Source organism: Scyliorhinus canicula, chromosome 8, assembly GCF_902713615.1.
Source record: "Scyliorhinus canicula chromosome 8, sScyCan1.1, whole genome shotgun sequence".
In the NCBI taxonomy this organism is placed as follows: domain Eukaryota; kingdom Metazoa; phylum Chordata; class Chondrichthyes; order Carcharhiniformes; family Scyliorhinidae; genus Scyliorhinus; species Scyliorhinus canicula.
Window position 1 is genome coordinate 56,540,275 of NC_052153.1, and position 12,923 is coordinate 56,553,197.

The window sequence follows — 12,923 nt, forward strand, 5'->3', positions numbered from 1 at the left end:
TAACTTGGACCCCCCACCCCCAGGGGGATGGCTGGACCTGCCCCACATGCCTGCACCCATGCCAGCCGCAATGGCCGGATGCCTTAGCCACTGATGCCACCATCTACCCAACCCCTGGGCTGCATGCGCCGGACTGTCTAACAGTGCCGTTGTTTGTGTGCCCCCCCGTCCCCCTCACCAGGAGAAGGCCACGCACAACCGCCGGGATCGGAATTGACTGCTTTTATGTGGTAATATAATTTTAAGCATTTTGATTGTATCTTCCGTTTCTGTCTTTGATGGTTCTACTTAGAATTATTCAGTGCTCAATGAGGATGGAGGCCCTTTGACTAATTGTGCCTGGATAGCTCTCAGAAGTGACCAGCTAACCCCTATCTACCCTCGAGTCCACTTGGAACTTTTCTATTTAAATTATTTATCCATCCCTCTTTAAAAATCTACAATGCATTTTGTTTCCACTGTTCCTTCTAATACTGCTTTCTAACAACTGCTTGCATAATGGAAAAAAATCGATTCTCAAACCTCTTCCTTTGTAGGTTGGGAGATGATCTTAAACTTATGCCCTCTTGTTACTAACAGAACGGTGCAAATAAGCTCTGATGATTCATCTTAAAAAACCCTTATAATTCTGAACATCTCAATCAGACCGCCTTCTTATCAAGAGGATCCTAATTTTTGTAGTATCTCTTTGTAGCTAAAAGGTTTATATTACTATGTATCACCCTTGTGAATCTTAGCTGTACCGTGACTGTTGCCTTGACACATAAATAACATGCCCAATATTGGACATAATCACGGAATGATATAACTGTTAGAGCACAAAAGCAGACCGTTCGGCCCATTGTGCCGGTGTCAGCTCCTCAAATGAGCAATTAGTGAAGTGCCAACCTCCCACCTTCTCTCCCCTGCACATTCTTCCTTTTCAGATAATAATCCAATTCCCACTTGAATGCTTGATTGAATCTGCCTTCACTGTCAGGCTACACATTCAGATCTTAACCACTTGTCCTGTGAAAAAGTCCCTCCTCATGAATCCATTGCTTCTCTGGTCTTTAATTTGTGGCCTCCCGTTCTCAATTATTCCACCAGCGGGAACAGTTTTTCCACAGCTACTCTGTCCCGACATCTCATGATTTTGAATACTTTTAGCAAATATCCTCTTAACCTCCTCTTTTCCAAGGAGAAATACTCCAATCCATTTAGGTAACTGAAGTTCCTCACCCCGGAACTATTCTTGTGACATTTTTCTGCATTCTCTCCAATGACTTTACATCTTTCCTAGCGTGGCAGCCAGAACTGGACACAATACTCCAGTTGATGCTGAACCAACCTTTTATACAAGTTTAGGATAGCTTTCTTGATCTTGTAATGCATGCCCCAAGTAATAAGGTTGAGGATACGCTTTACTTTATTAACCGCTCTCTCAGCCTGTCCTACCACCTGTAATGACATATGCACACATACAAGACGTTTCTTCTACTCCTGCACCTCCATTAGAATTGTACCTTTTATTTTATGTTGCCTACTTGGGATGATTTGGGAGCCCTTTAAAAATGGGGATTGGGACCCAATTCCAGGCTTCCTGAGATTTCTGATTTTCGGGAGTGTTTTTTAAGGTTGCGGGCTCATTTGATTCAAAAACTTTCAACCTGCCCTCCTGTCCTGGTCAGCACCATCGCAGAAATTGGTACGTCCTAGTCCTCTGCGATTTTCATGGAGTCTGGCCAGAATTTCAATCAATTGTGATTCATGGCACCATAGCGGTGTCGTGAACTATTGTCTGCATGAGGACTTTTTAAAAGGCAAGTTCAAAAGATCCTTCCCATGCCCCCCCAAACTAAGGTATGCCCGTACCCTCTATTTCCCCTCATTTCCCCCATGCCGAAGTATGCCCCTCATATGGTCCATGCTCCCATGCCAAGGTATGCCTCCCAAACAATCCCTATAGCCCTTTATGCCACCAATGCCAAGGTATGTCTTGACCCACCCCCTATGTTCCCTCCTGTCAATTTATGGCACATCCATGCTTTTTCACCCACTGCGCACAGTATAGAACCAATGACACCATAGTGCCATTAGAATATGCAAAAAAGTTTTAAAATATCAATGATTCCTGACAGCCTAATGAAAGTGTCAAACATTTAAACCCTTAAAAGTTTCAATAGCTGAAATTGCAATCACTTGGGACCTCTTAACCTTCTGTAAATAAAAATTGTGAAATTGATGGCATAGAGCAGAGAGCTAACTGATTTATAGCATTCTGCTTGCTCTCTTCATTCTTTGTTGAATAGCAAGGTTATATGTGCTCTATTTTCCCATCCATGGGGGCAGCCCAGTAGCATAGTGGTTAGCACTGTGTCTTCACAGCGCCAGGGTCCCAGGTTCGATTCCCTGCTGGGTCACTGTCTGTGCGGAGTCTGCAAGTTCTCCCCGTGTCTGCATGGGTTTCCTCCGGGTGCTCCAGTTTCCTCCCACATTCCAAAGGCGTGCAGGTTAGGTGGATTGGCCATGATAAATTGCCCTTAGTGTCCAAAAGGGTTTGCAGGGGTTATTGGGTGAAGGGGATAGGGTGGAAGTGAGGGCTTAAGTGGGTCGGTGCAGACTCGATGGGCCGAATGGCCTCCTTCTGCACTTTATGTTCTATGTATACAATCTAGGGAATTCTGGAATTTCAACACCAACACATGCACTATCTCTGCAGTCACCTCTTTTAAATCCATTGGGTATAGGCCATGATATATAAGAGAACAGTCATCTTTTAGTCCCATTAATTTCCCAGCACTATTTCTTTACTAATGCACGGAACCTTAATTTCCTAATTTTTCACTGGACTCTTGTTTTTCCACTGCCTCGGGAATTTTGTTGTGTTTCTGCCATAAAGTCAGATACAATCGGTGGAATTTCCCCAGCCTGTTAGCAGCAGGTTTCATGGAGATGGGAGTGAGGCCCAAAGCCTGAGTTCCGTCAGCGGAAAAAGCCAGAATTTTCCCTTCAGCACTTTCATGGCGGACTGATGGTAGATGGGATTGATGCTGACCCATGGGTATTCATAACATGCTAATTTGCGTGTATTAGCATGTTATGAATACTCATTATATACGGCAGTCACTGAATCATGTTCACCCTCCCAATTACGTGCCACGCCAGTGGAAAATTGAACTGCTCTGAATCACGAACCTATATAAATGTTGTGCAGCTGAGCACCTTCACTTCATTTGTGACTTTGAGGTGAGTGCAACATTCAAAGCCCAGCTCAACTGTGTCGCTCCATGTCGTCATGATGCCAAAGCAGCTGTGTAAGGTGAGACCAGAGAGGGGGGTGGTGTCTCATGGGGTTGATCACAGTGGGTGCTTCGTCCTGAATGCCTGTTTTGGCACTGGGCTGCAGAAGGAGGGAATGGGACGTTTCGGTGTGGCCAGTTCGGCGTGGCTGATTCGGCGTGGCCCATTTGGCGTAGCCGATTCGACGGAGGAATTTTTCGGTGGAGGGATGTTTCGGCGTCAAATTAGTCGTTATAGTCGTTTTCTGCCAAATAGTCCAGTTCTAATTAGCTCTCTCTCTCGTTCAAATGAGCTATTCTAATTGCCAAATTGTCCAATTATAAGCTTCAGTGCAGCTTCCTTCAGTGATTTCCTTCAGTGCAGCTTCTCTCTCTCTCTCTCTCGTTCAAATGAGCTATTCTAGTCGTAATAGTTCTAATTGCCAAATAGTCCAATTAGCTCTCATATGAGTCCAAATAGTCCAATTATAAGCTTCAGTGAAGCTTCCTTCAGTGATTTCCTTCAGTGCAGCTTAATATTTTTCAGTCGTCTAAACCCTTTTATTCCAAATGGAAGCAAATATTTTATCAAAACGTGGAAGAAACAAAGTGATACACGATGGATACCTTTTTATTTTTGACGCAACGAGCAGATGGAACCTTTATGAGCAAACTCTAAATAATGAAGATCGCACCAACAATCACGCCGAAGCTGCCAATCGACGTTTGCAATATGAGCTAGGAATGCATCATCCTTCAATCTGGAAATTTATTGATGCCTTACGGAAAGTTCAGAAAGGACGTGATGCATTTCTCGAAAAGTTGACAGCTGGATATCCGCCCCCCAAAAAGCTAAAAAAATATAGAGATGCTGATGAACGGATCAAAAAAGTCATATTGGAAGTTGAATCATTAGATCCTATTGAATTCCTGAGGGGTATTGCTCATAATTACGAAATGAAGAAGTAATTTCTAAGATTAAATAGCTTTTTAATTAATTGTTTTTTATAATACAGTATTTGCAAAATTTTAATGACAGTTTAAATATTTTAAATATAGAGATGCTGATGACATCGAAATGTCCTGGCGCCTAAACGGCTGCGCCGAATAGTCCAATTATTTCCCTGACGCCGAATCGGCCACGCCGAATCAGCTACGCCAAATGGGCTACGCCGAAACGTACCAAACCCGCAGAAGGAATGGTCATGGTCTTGGTCAGGGGAGGCATCTGCAACCTGTAATGGGGAAAACGGATTAAAGGTGGTGGTATTCAAAGCTCTAATTGGAGGGTGATGGGGGGTGGGAGGGGGGTTCACCTCTTTATGTCACCATGCACACAGCCTCAAAATGTAGAGGGGCGAGTTTTATATGGGGCATAGAGATATCCACAGTGATGGATTCTGGGGCATGGGCAGAATGTCCAAAACAATGACTATGGGGTCTATGATTACTGGTGGAGTTTGGAGAATTACCAAAAGGGCATCTACCTGCACATGGTGTGATTCCAGGATGTGAATGGTGACGGGCGAGGGCTGAAGGTGGTCATGAAATAGAAATGCAGCACCACCATCTTGAGACTCGGAATCAATAACGCTGTTTAAAAATGAAACTGGACCAAAATTTCCACAGGAAGGGACTGAGGCAATGTGCGAGGGATTGGAAGCTGTGTGCAAGGGGTTTGAGGCAGGATAGGAGGGATCTGAGATCAGTGTAGGAGGAGTCACAGGCAGTGTAGAAGGGGTCTAAAGCAGTGTAGGAGAAGTCTGAGGCAGTGGAGGAGGAGTCTGAGGCAGTGTAGGAGGGGCCAGAGGCAGTGTAGGAGGAGTCTGAGATGTCCAGGAGGGGCCAGAAGCAGTGTGGGAGGGGTTTGAGGCAGTGTGGGGTGGGGGCGTCTGAGGCAGTATCGGAGGGGTCTGAGGTAGTGTAGGAGGGCTCTGAGGCAGTGTAGGAGGGGTCTGATGCAGTGTAGGAGAGGTCTGAGGCAGTGTAGAAGGGGTCTGAGGTAGTGTGTGGTGTGTCTGAGGCAGTGCGGGGGGGGTCTGAGGCAGTGTAGGAGGGGTCTGAGGCCAGTGGAGGGGTCTGAAGCAGTACAGAAGGGGTCTGCGGTAGTGTGGGGGATCTGAGGCAGTGTAGGAGGGGTATGAGGCAGTGCGGGGGGGGGGTCTGATGCAGTGTAGGAGGGGTCTGAGGCAGTGGAGAGGTCTGAGGCAGTACAGGAGGGGTCTGAGGTAGTGTGAGGGGGGTCTGTGGCAGTGCGGGGGGGGTCTGAGGCAGTGTTGGAGGGGTCTGAGACAGTGTAGGAGAGGTCTGAGGCAGTACAGGAGGGGTCTGAGGTAATGTGGGGGGGTCTGAGGCAGTGCGGGGGGATCTGAGGCAGTGTTGGAGGGGACTGAGGCTGTGTGGGAGGGGTTCGAGGCAGTGTAGGAGGTGGTCAGATGCATTCTAGGAGGGGGTCAGAAGCCGTAAGGGGTCTGAGGCTCTGCAGGACAAGTCACAGGCAAAGTAGGAGGGGACTGAGGCTGTATGGGAGAGCTCGGAGGCAGTGGAGGAGGGGTCCAACGCTGTTGAGAAGGGGTCTGAGGCAGTGTGGGAGGGCTTGGAGGCAGTGTGTGAGGGGTTTGAATTAGTGTAGGAGGAGCCGATGGTTGAACCCCAGGGCCCTTTCAAGGGGCAGACTCATACTTATTAGATTTTCAACATGGAAGTGAAATATCACCTTACAGAACTTATAAACACTTGTTTGAGAACCAAGGGTTTGAACCAGTGGTGTACATAATGGTAAACATTTAAACTTTATGCACATGTGATAGCGTGGTTCCTTTAAGGGGCAGTCTTTCATGGGTCACGTGAACTGCTCAGGGCCTATTGCGTGGGAGCACGTGAACCCCAACAAATGGGGAAAATACATGGGGTGTAGGGGCCCGGGAAGCATGGACCCTGGGGTCAAGGAATAAAGACCTGTATGATATATCTCTGTGCCTGTATATAGTTAATTCTCATTGTTGTTTCCAATAAACCACTTTGTTACAAGAAGCTTCCTCAGTGATACCTCACATTATTACATTGACAAAGAAAGTCAATCACAATGATCACAAGTCTCGAAATTCATGGAGGAAGGAGATGCATTGTAAATTTCCAAGAAAAGGAAAAGACGAAGTTGGCAGAAAAAACAGTGAGTGAGAAACCATGCCAACAATAGAGAAATCCATTCCATTTGACCAGAGGGTTGTGATGATCGGAATACTTTGCCCCTTTAAGAGGCTTGTGATGATCGGAATACATTGCCCCTTTAAGAGGCTTGGAACCCTGGGGGACTCCGCCTCTGGCTACGCCCCCTGGGAAACAGTACTTAAGATGAGACTCCATTTTGCGAGCACACTTCTCATGGAGGCTGCCGTTGTTCACTGCTTATTAAAGCCTTTGATTACTGACCTAACTTTCGTGTCGTAATTGAGAGTGCCTCAATTTAATAAGTAGTGCACATCAAGATGGACAGCGGTCTGAAACCAGAGAAACTCAACCTGGATGGCAGGACGCCTGAAGCCTCGGAAATCTTTAAACATTGGCTCCGGTGTTTTGAGGATTATCTGGACTCCTCACCGTCTGATGTCGACAGCGCTCGCAAGCTGCGCTTCTTACACGGCCGGGTGAGCCACCGAATCTCCGCCATGATTGAAACCGCTACAACCTATGAGGCGGCGATCGAAATATTGAAGAAACGCTTCATAAAGACTACCAATGAGGTACATGCCAGGCATTTGCTCTCGACCTGCAGCCAGCGCTCCGGGGAAATGCTGGACGAGTTCGTGGAAAGACTCACCGCGCTCGCGAGGAACTGCGACCACAAAGCAGTGACGGCTGAAGAACACAGGGACTTACACATCCGCGATGCCCTTGTGCCTGGCATCAGGTCATTGTACATCCGGCAGCGGCTCCTAGAAGACGGGGTGAAGGATCTCCAAGGCACGGTAACGCTCGGCTTTTCTCTCGAAACGGCCCACCGTAACCTCCGTACGTACTCCGCGGACCTTACGAATCCCTCTCGATCCCCTCCAGACTCGGCCACGCTACAGGCCTGTGCCACGCGTCGATCCACTCACTCCGGGGGCTCCCCATGCTATTTCTGTGGGCAAGGCCAGCACCCACGTCAGCGTTGTCCGGCCCGATCCGCGACCTGCAACGACTGCGGGAAGAAAGGGCACTTCGCGAAAGTCTGCCTGGCTGGGCCCAAAGGCCACAAACAAAAGTCTCACCGGGCCCAGAAATCAAGCACCCGGCCTCACAGACCCCGCAACGCGGCTGCGCTGCGGCCAGACACGGCCACCTCTGACACGTCATCGACCTCGTGCGAGTCATGGGAGCGGCCATCTTGGCGGCGGCCATCTTCAAAACCCGACACGTGCGACCGGCGGCGGCGGCCATCTTGTGACTCTGGGCGGCCATTTTGTGAGTCCGACTCTGACGGCCCGCACCTAGGAGCGATCACGCTTGATCAATCACGGCCGAAACACCTGCGAAACTCGATGATGCGGGTGCGAATCAACGGCCAAGACACTCCCTGCCTGTTCGACTCCGGGAGCACGGAGAGCTTTATCCACCCAGACACGGTAAGGCGCTGCTCCCTGCGCACCCATCCCGCCTCCCAAACTATCGCCCTCGCCTCAGGGTCCCATTTGGTTCAAATCACGGGGTATTGTGTTGCTGACCTCACAATTCAAGGCGCGAAATACTCCCGTTTTAAACTGTACATTTTTCCTCAACTCTGCGCCCCCCTGCTGCTTGGCCTCGACTTTCAGTGCAGCCACCGGAGCCTGACACTGAAGTTCGGCGGACCCCTGCCCCCATTCACAGTCTGCAGCCTGGCGACACTCAAAGTTGCGCCACCCCGCCTCTTCGCGAACCTCACTCCCGACTGTAAGCCCATCGCCACCAAGAGTCGCCAGTACAGTACCCAAGACTTGACTTTCATCAAGTCGGAGGTTCAGCGGCTACTAAAAGAGGGGGTCATAGAGGCCAGCAACAGCCCTTGGAAGGCCCAGGTATTAGCAGTCTGCTCCGGGGAAAAGCAACGCATGGTTGTGGATTATAGCCAGACAATAAACCGCTTCACACAACTCGATGCGTACCCACTTCCCCGAATAGCTGAAATGGTGACCCAAATTGCCCAGTATCGGGTATTCGCCACGGTTGACCTCAAATCGGCCTACCACCAACTCCCTATTCGCTCAGAGGACCGCTCCTACACGGCTTTTGAAGCAGCCGGTCGGCTGTTTCACTTCCTCAGGGTACCCTTTGGTGTTACAAACGGAGTCTCCGTTTTCCAGAGGGTGATGGATCAAATGGTGGACCAGTACGGCTTACGGGCGGCCTTCCCGTACTTGGACAACGTCACCATCTGCGGCCATGACCAGCAGGACCACGACGCTAACCTGAGGAAGTTTCTCCAGACTGCCCGGGCCCTCAACCTCACCTACAACAAAGAGAAATGCGTGTTCCACACAACCCGGCTCGCCATCCTCGGCTACGTCGTGGAGAACAGGGTCCTAGGCTCGGACCCCGACCGCATTAAGGAACTCCCCCTCCCCCGTAGCCTCAAGGCACTCAAACGGTGCTTGGGGCTTTTCTCCTATTACGCCCAGTGGGTCCCCAGATATGGGGACAAAGCCCGGCCACTCATTAAGACCACGGTTTTTCCTCTGACGGATGAGGCCCAGTCAGCTTTCAACCGTATCAAGGCCGGCATCATCAAGGCCGCCATGCACGCGGTGGACGAAGCCATCCCCTTTCAAATAGAAAGCGATGCATCAGACGTTGCCCTGGCTGCTACCCTCAACCAAGCAGGCAGACCAGTAGCGTTCTTCTCCCGAACCCTCAACGCCTCGGAAATTCGACACTCTGCAGTCGAGAAGGAGGCACAAGCCATAGTGGAGGCCGTGCGACACTGGAGGCACTACCTAGCTGGTAGGAGGTTCACCCTCATCACCGACCAACGGTCGGTCGCCTTTATGTTCGATAACGCACAACGGGGCAAAATAAAGAAAGACAAGATTCTGAGGTGGAGAATAGAGCTCTCCACCTATACGTACGATATTAAAGATCGTCCGGGGAAGCTCAACGAGTCTCCAGATGCCCTGTCTCGCGGCACGTGCGCCAACGCGCAATTGGACCGCCTGAGAGCCATCCACGATGACCTCTGCCACCCAGGGGTCACCCGGCTTGCCCACTTCATCAAGTCCCGCAACCTGCCCTACTCCACAGGGGAGGTCAAGACCATGACTAAGGCATGCCAGATCTGTGCAGAATGCAAACCGCAGTTCTATCGACCAGACAAGGCCCGCCTGATAAAAGCCTCTGGGCCCTTTGAGCGACTAAGCGTGGACTTCAAAGGGCCTCTCCCGTCCAACAACCGCAACATCTATTTCCTCACCGTCATCGATGAATTCTCCCGCTTCCCTTTTGCTGTCCCCTGCCCCGATACTACCTCGGCCTCCGTGATCAAGGCACTGCGCAGCATCTTCGCTCTGTTTGGTTTCCCCGCTTATATCCACAGCGACCGGGGTACATCGTTCATGAGCGATGAGCTGCGTCGGTACCTGCTCAGCAAGGGCATCGCCTCGAGCAGGACGACGAGCTATAACCCGCGGGGAAACGGGCAAGTGGAGAGGGAGAACGCGACAGTTTGGAAGGCTGTCCTCCTAGCCCTACGGTCAAGGAGTCTCCCTATCGCCCGCTGGCAGGAGGTCCTACCCGATACCCTGCACTCCATTAGGTCACTCCTCTGTACGGCCACGAACGAGACCCCTCACAATCGTTTGTTTGTCTTCCCCAGGAAGTCCACCTCTGGAGTCTCGCTTCCACCCTGGCTGACGACTCCGGGTCCAGTCCTACTCCGGAGGCATGTGAGGAGCCATAAAACACATCCCATAGTCGAGAGGGTCCACCTGCTGCACGCAAACCCTCGTTATGCCTACATCGAGCACCCCGATGGCAGGCAGGATACTGCATCCCTGCGAGACCTGGCACCCGCTGGCTCTCCCACCGACTCCACCGATCCTCCCACCGACCCCCCCCCCCCTTCTACCGACGCTCCCGGCCCTACACCGAACGCCGACTTCGACAGCGCCCCCTCCATAGCGCCCCCTGCCCCCCAGCCGGCACCGACCACCCTAATCACTCCTGATACCCCCCCCTCTCCAGGGTGGACAAAGCTTCAGTCAACCGTGCTCCCGGATAGACCACCATCGGAACCGACCGCATCCACGGCGCCACCACCGGAGCGGCGAAAGTCAGCACGGACTATCAGACCACCACAAAGACTGAACTTATAATTTAAAAACACTTCATCCCCGACGGACTATGTGTTTTTTTTAAACAGGGGGTGAATGTGATGATCGGAATACCTTGCCCCTTTAAGAGGCTTGTGATGATCGGAATACATTGCCCCTTTAAGAGGCTTGGAACCCTGGGGGACTCCGCCTCTGGCTACGCCCCCTGGGAAACAGTACTTAAGATGAGACTCCATTTTGCGAGCACACTTCTCATGGAGGCTGCCATTGTTCACTGCTTATTAAAGCCTTTGATTACTGACCTAACTTTCGTGTCGTAATTGAGAGTGCCTCAAGGGTCGAAGCCTGGAGCCATTATTCCGCTGGTGAGTTCCCTGGGGAAGATGAGCAAAAGGTTATTTTGCTTACTATTAATGGGCTCCAGACTTACAAACACATTAAAAACTCTAAAGCAGACCCACTAAAACCATCAAGTCAAACAGGCTCGACGGTCGTCCAGCTTTTTGGTCCATTTCGACCCAGGCAAACGGATAATTTTGACCTTTGACACTTTGCCTCATGGGGATATCCTGTCCCACAAGATGGAGGACGACACTGCTACATCCAGTGCCTTTGCCTCCTGCACACTCACTGATGTGAGTGAAAGTATGCACAGATTGAATCTCACTGTGATATATGGTGTTAAGAAATTCTATCAGTACACGAACGGCCGCCATTTCATCATTATAACAGACCACAAGCTACATATGGTGGCCGGACATTCACAAAATATCGAGAATCCGGTGTGACTTCTGTCAGTTGCAACAAACCTTACTGCCTGTGGCCCACCTGCATCCGTAGGAGTGGCATGGCCATTCATAGAAAAGATTACACAATGATTTTGATGGTCCCTTCCTGGGTAGAATGTTCCTCATACTAGTGAACACCCACCCCAAATGGCTGGAGGTGCAGCAAATATGGATGACCATGACAGCGGCCGCCATTGAAACTCTACAACGCATTTTCGCCATTCATGGCCTTCCAGATGTATTGGTTTTTGATAATTGCAAAGCTTTTCCGGGGGAGGAATTTCAGCACTTAATGCAGACTAATCACATCCATCACATTTGAACGGTTCCCTTATTACCGGGTCACGAACGGTTTAGCAGAAAAAGCGGTACAAACTTTGAAATCTACAATGAATAAACAACCAGATAGGCCATTATGCCTCAAATTGGATAATTGCCTCCTCTCATACAGTACTACCCCCCACATTACTACTGGGGCCATACCATCAGAGCCTTAGTGGGTCATCGGTTCGTATTCAGTTCAACCTGCTGTTCCCCAATTTGACACAGAGGGTGGAAGCGAGGCAAGCCACCCAAAAAAAGTATCATGACTCGGCGAAAAGCAACCATTTTGAAAGACAAGGGGCCGGAATCTCTGCGAACCGGCGTGGCGGGCAACTCCAGCGCGAAGGAGTGGCGTGAACCACTCCGGCGTCGGGCTGCCCTGAAGATGCGGAATCCTCTGTACCTTCAGGGGCTAGGCCGGCACCGGAGCCACACCAACCGGCACCGAAGGGCCTCCGCCGGCCAGCGCGAGTTGCCGCATGCGTGGGAGCGCCAGCATGTGCTGGCGTCCTCCCAGTGCATGCGCAGGGGGGTTCATCTCCACGTCGCCCATCGCTGACTGTTACAGCGGATAACGTGGAAGAAGAGTGCCCTCACGGCAGAGGCCCGCCCGCGGATCAGTGGGCTCTGACCGTGGGCCAGGCCTCCGTGGGGGCACCCCCCCCGGGGCCAGGTCCCCCCGTGCCCTCCCAAGGACCTCGGAGGCCACCCGCGGAGCCGGATCCCGCCGGTAAGTGCCTACCTTAATCTACGCCGGCGGGACGAGCCTAAAACGGGCGGCCACTCAGTCCATTGCGGGCCGGAGAATTTGGGCGGCCCAGGGGCCCATTGCATCGCGCCGGTCCTCGCCATTCTCCGAGGCGGGCGGCGAGATTCACGTCGCGGGGCCGGAGAATTCGGCGGCCGGCGGGAGCGGGATTCACGCCAACCCCCGGCGATTCTCCGACCCGGCGGGGTGTCGGAGAATCCCGCTCCCGAGGGCTGGATTCTCCGTTTCTGAGACTTAGGGCTGGATCCTCTGATCGCCTGTGCTGAAATCGCTTTCGACGTTTAGCCGGAGAATGCGTTTTTATGCTGGAATCAGGGACGGCTCTGTTTTCCCGATGTCCCGCCCCCTCAAAAACGGCACTGTCGGGTCAGCCTCAGGATATCAGCTGAGGCCCTCCCTCGATGGGCCGAGTCCCTGACTTGCAACTTATGGGGACCTCGTGTGGCGGCAGCGGTCTGTGCCCAGCGTTGCCACAGTCGGGGGGGCACATGGGAGG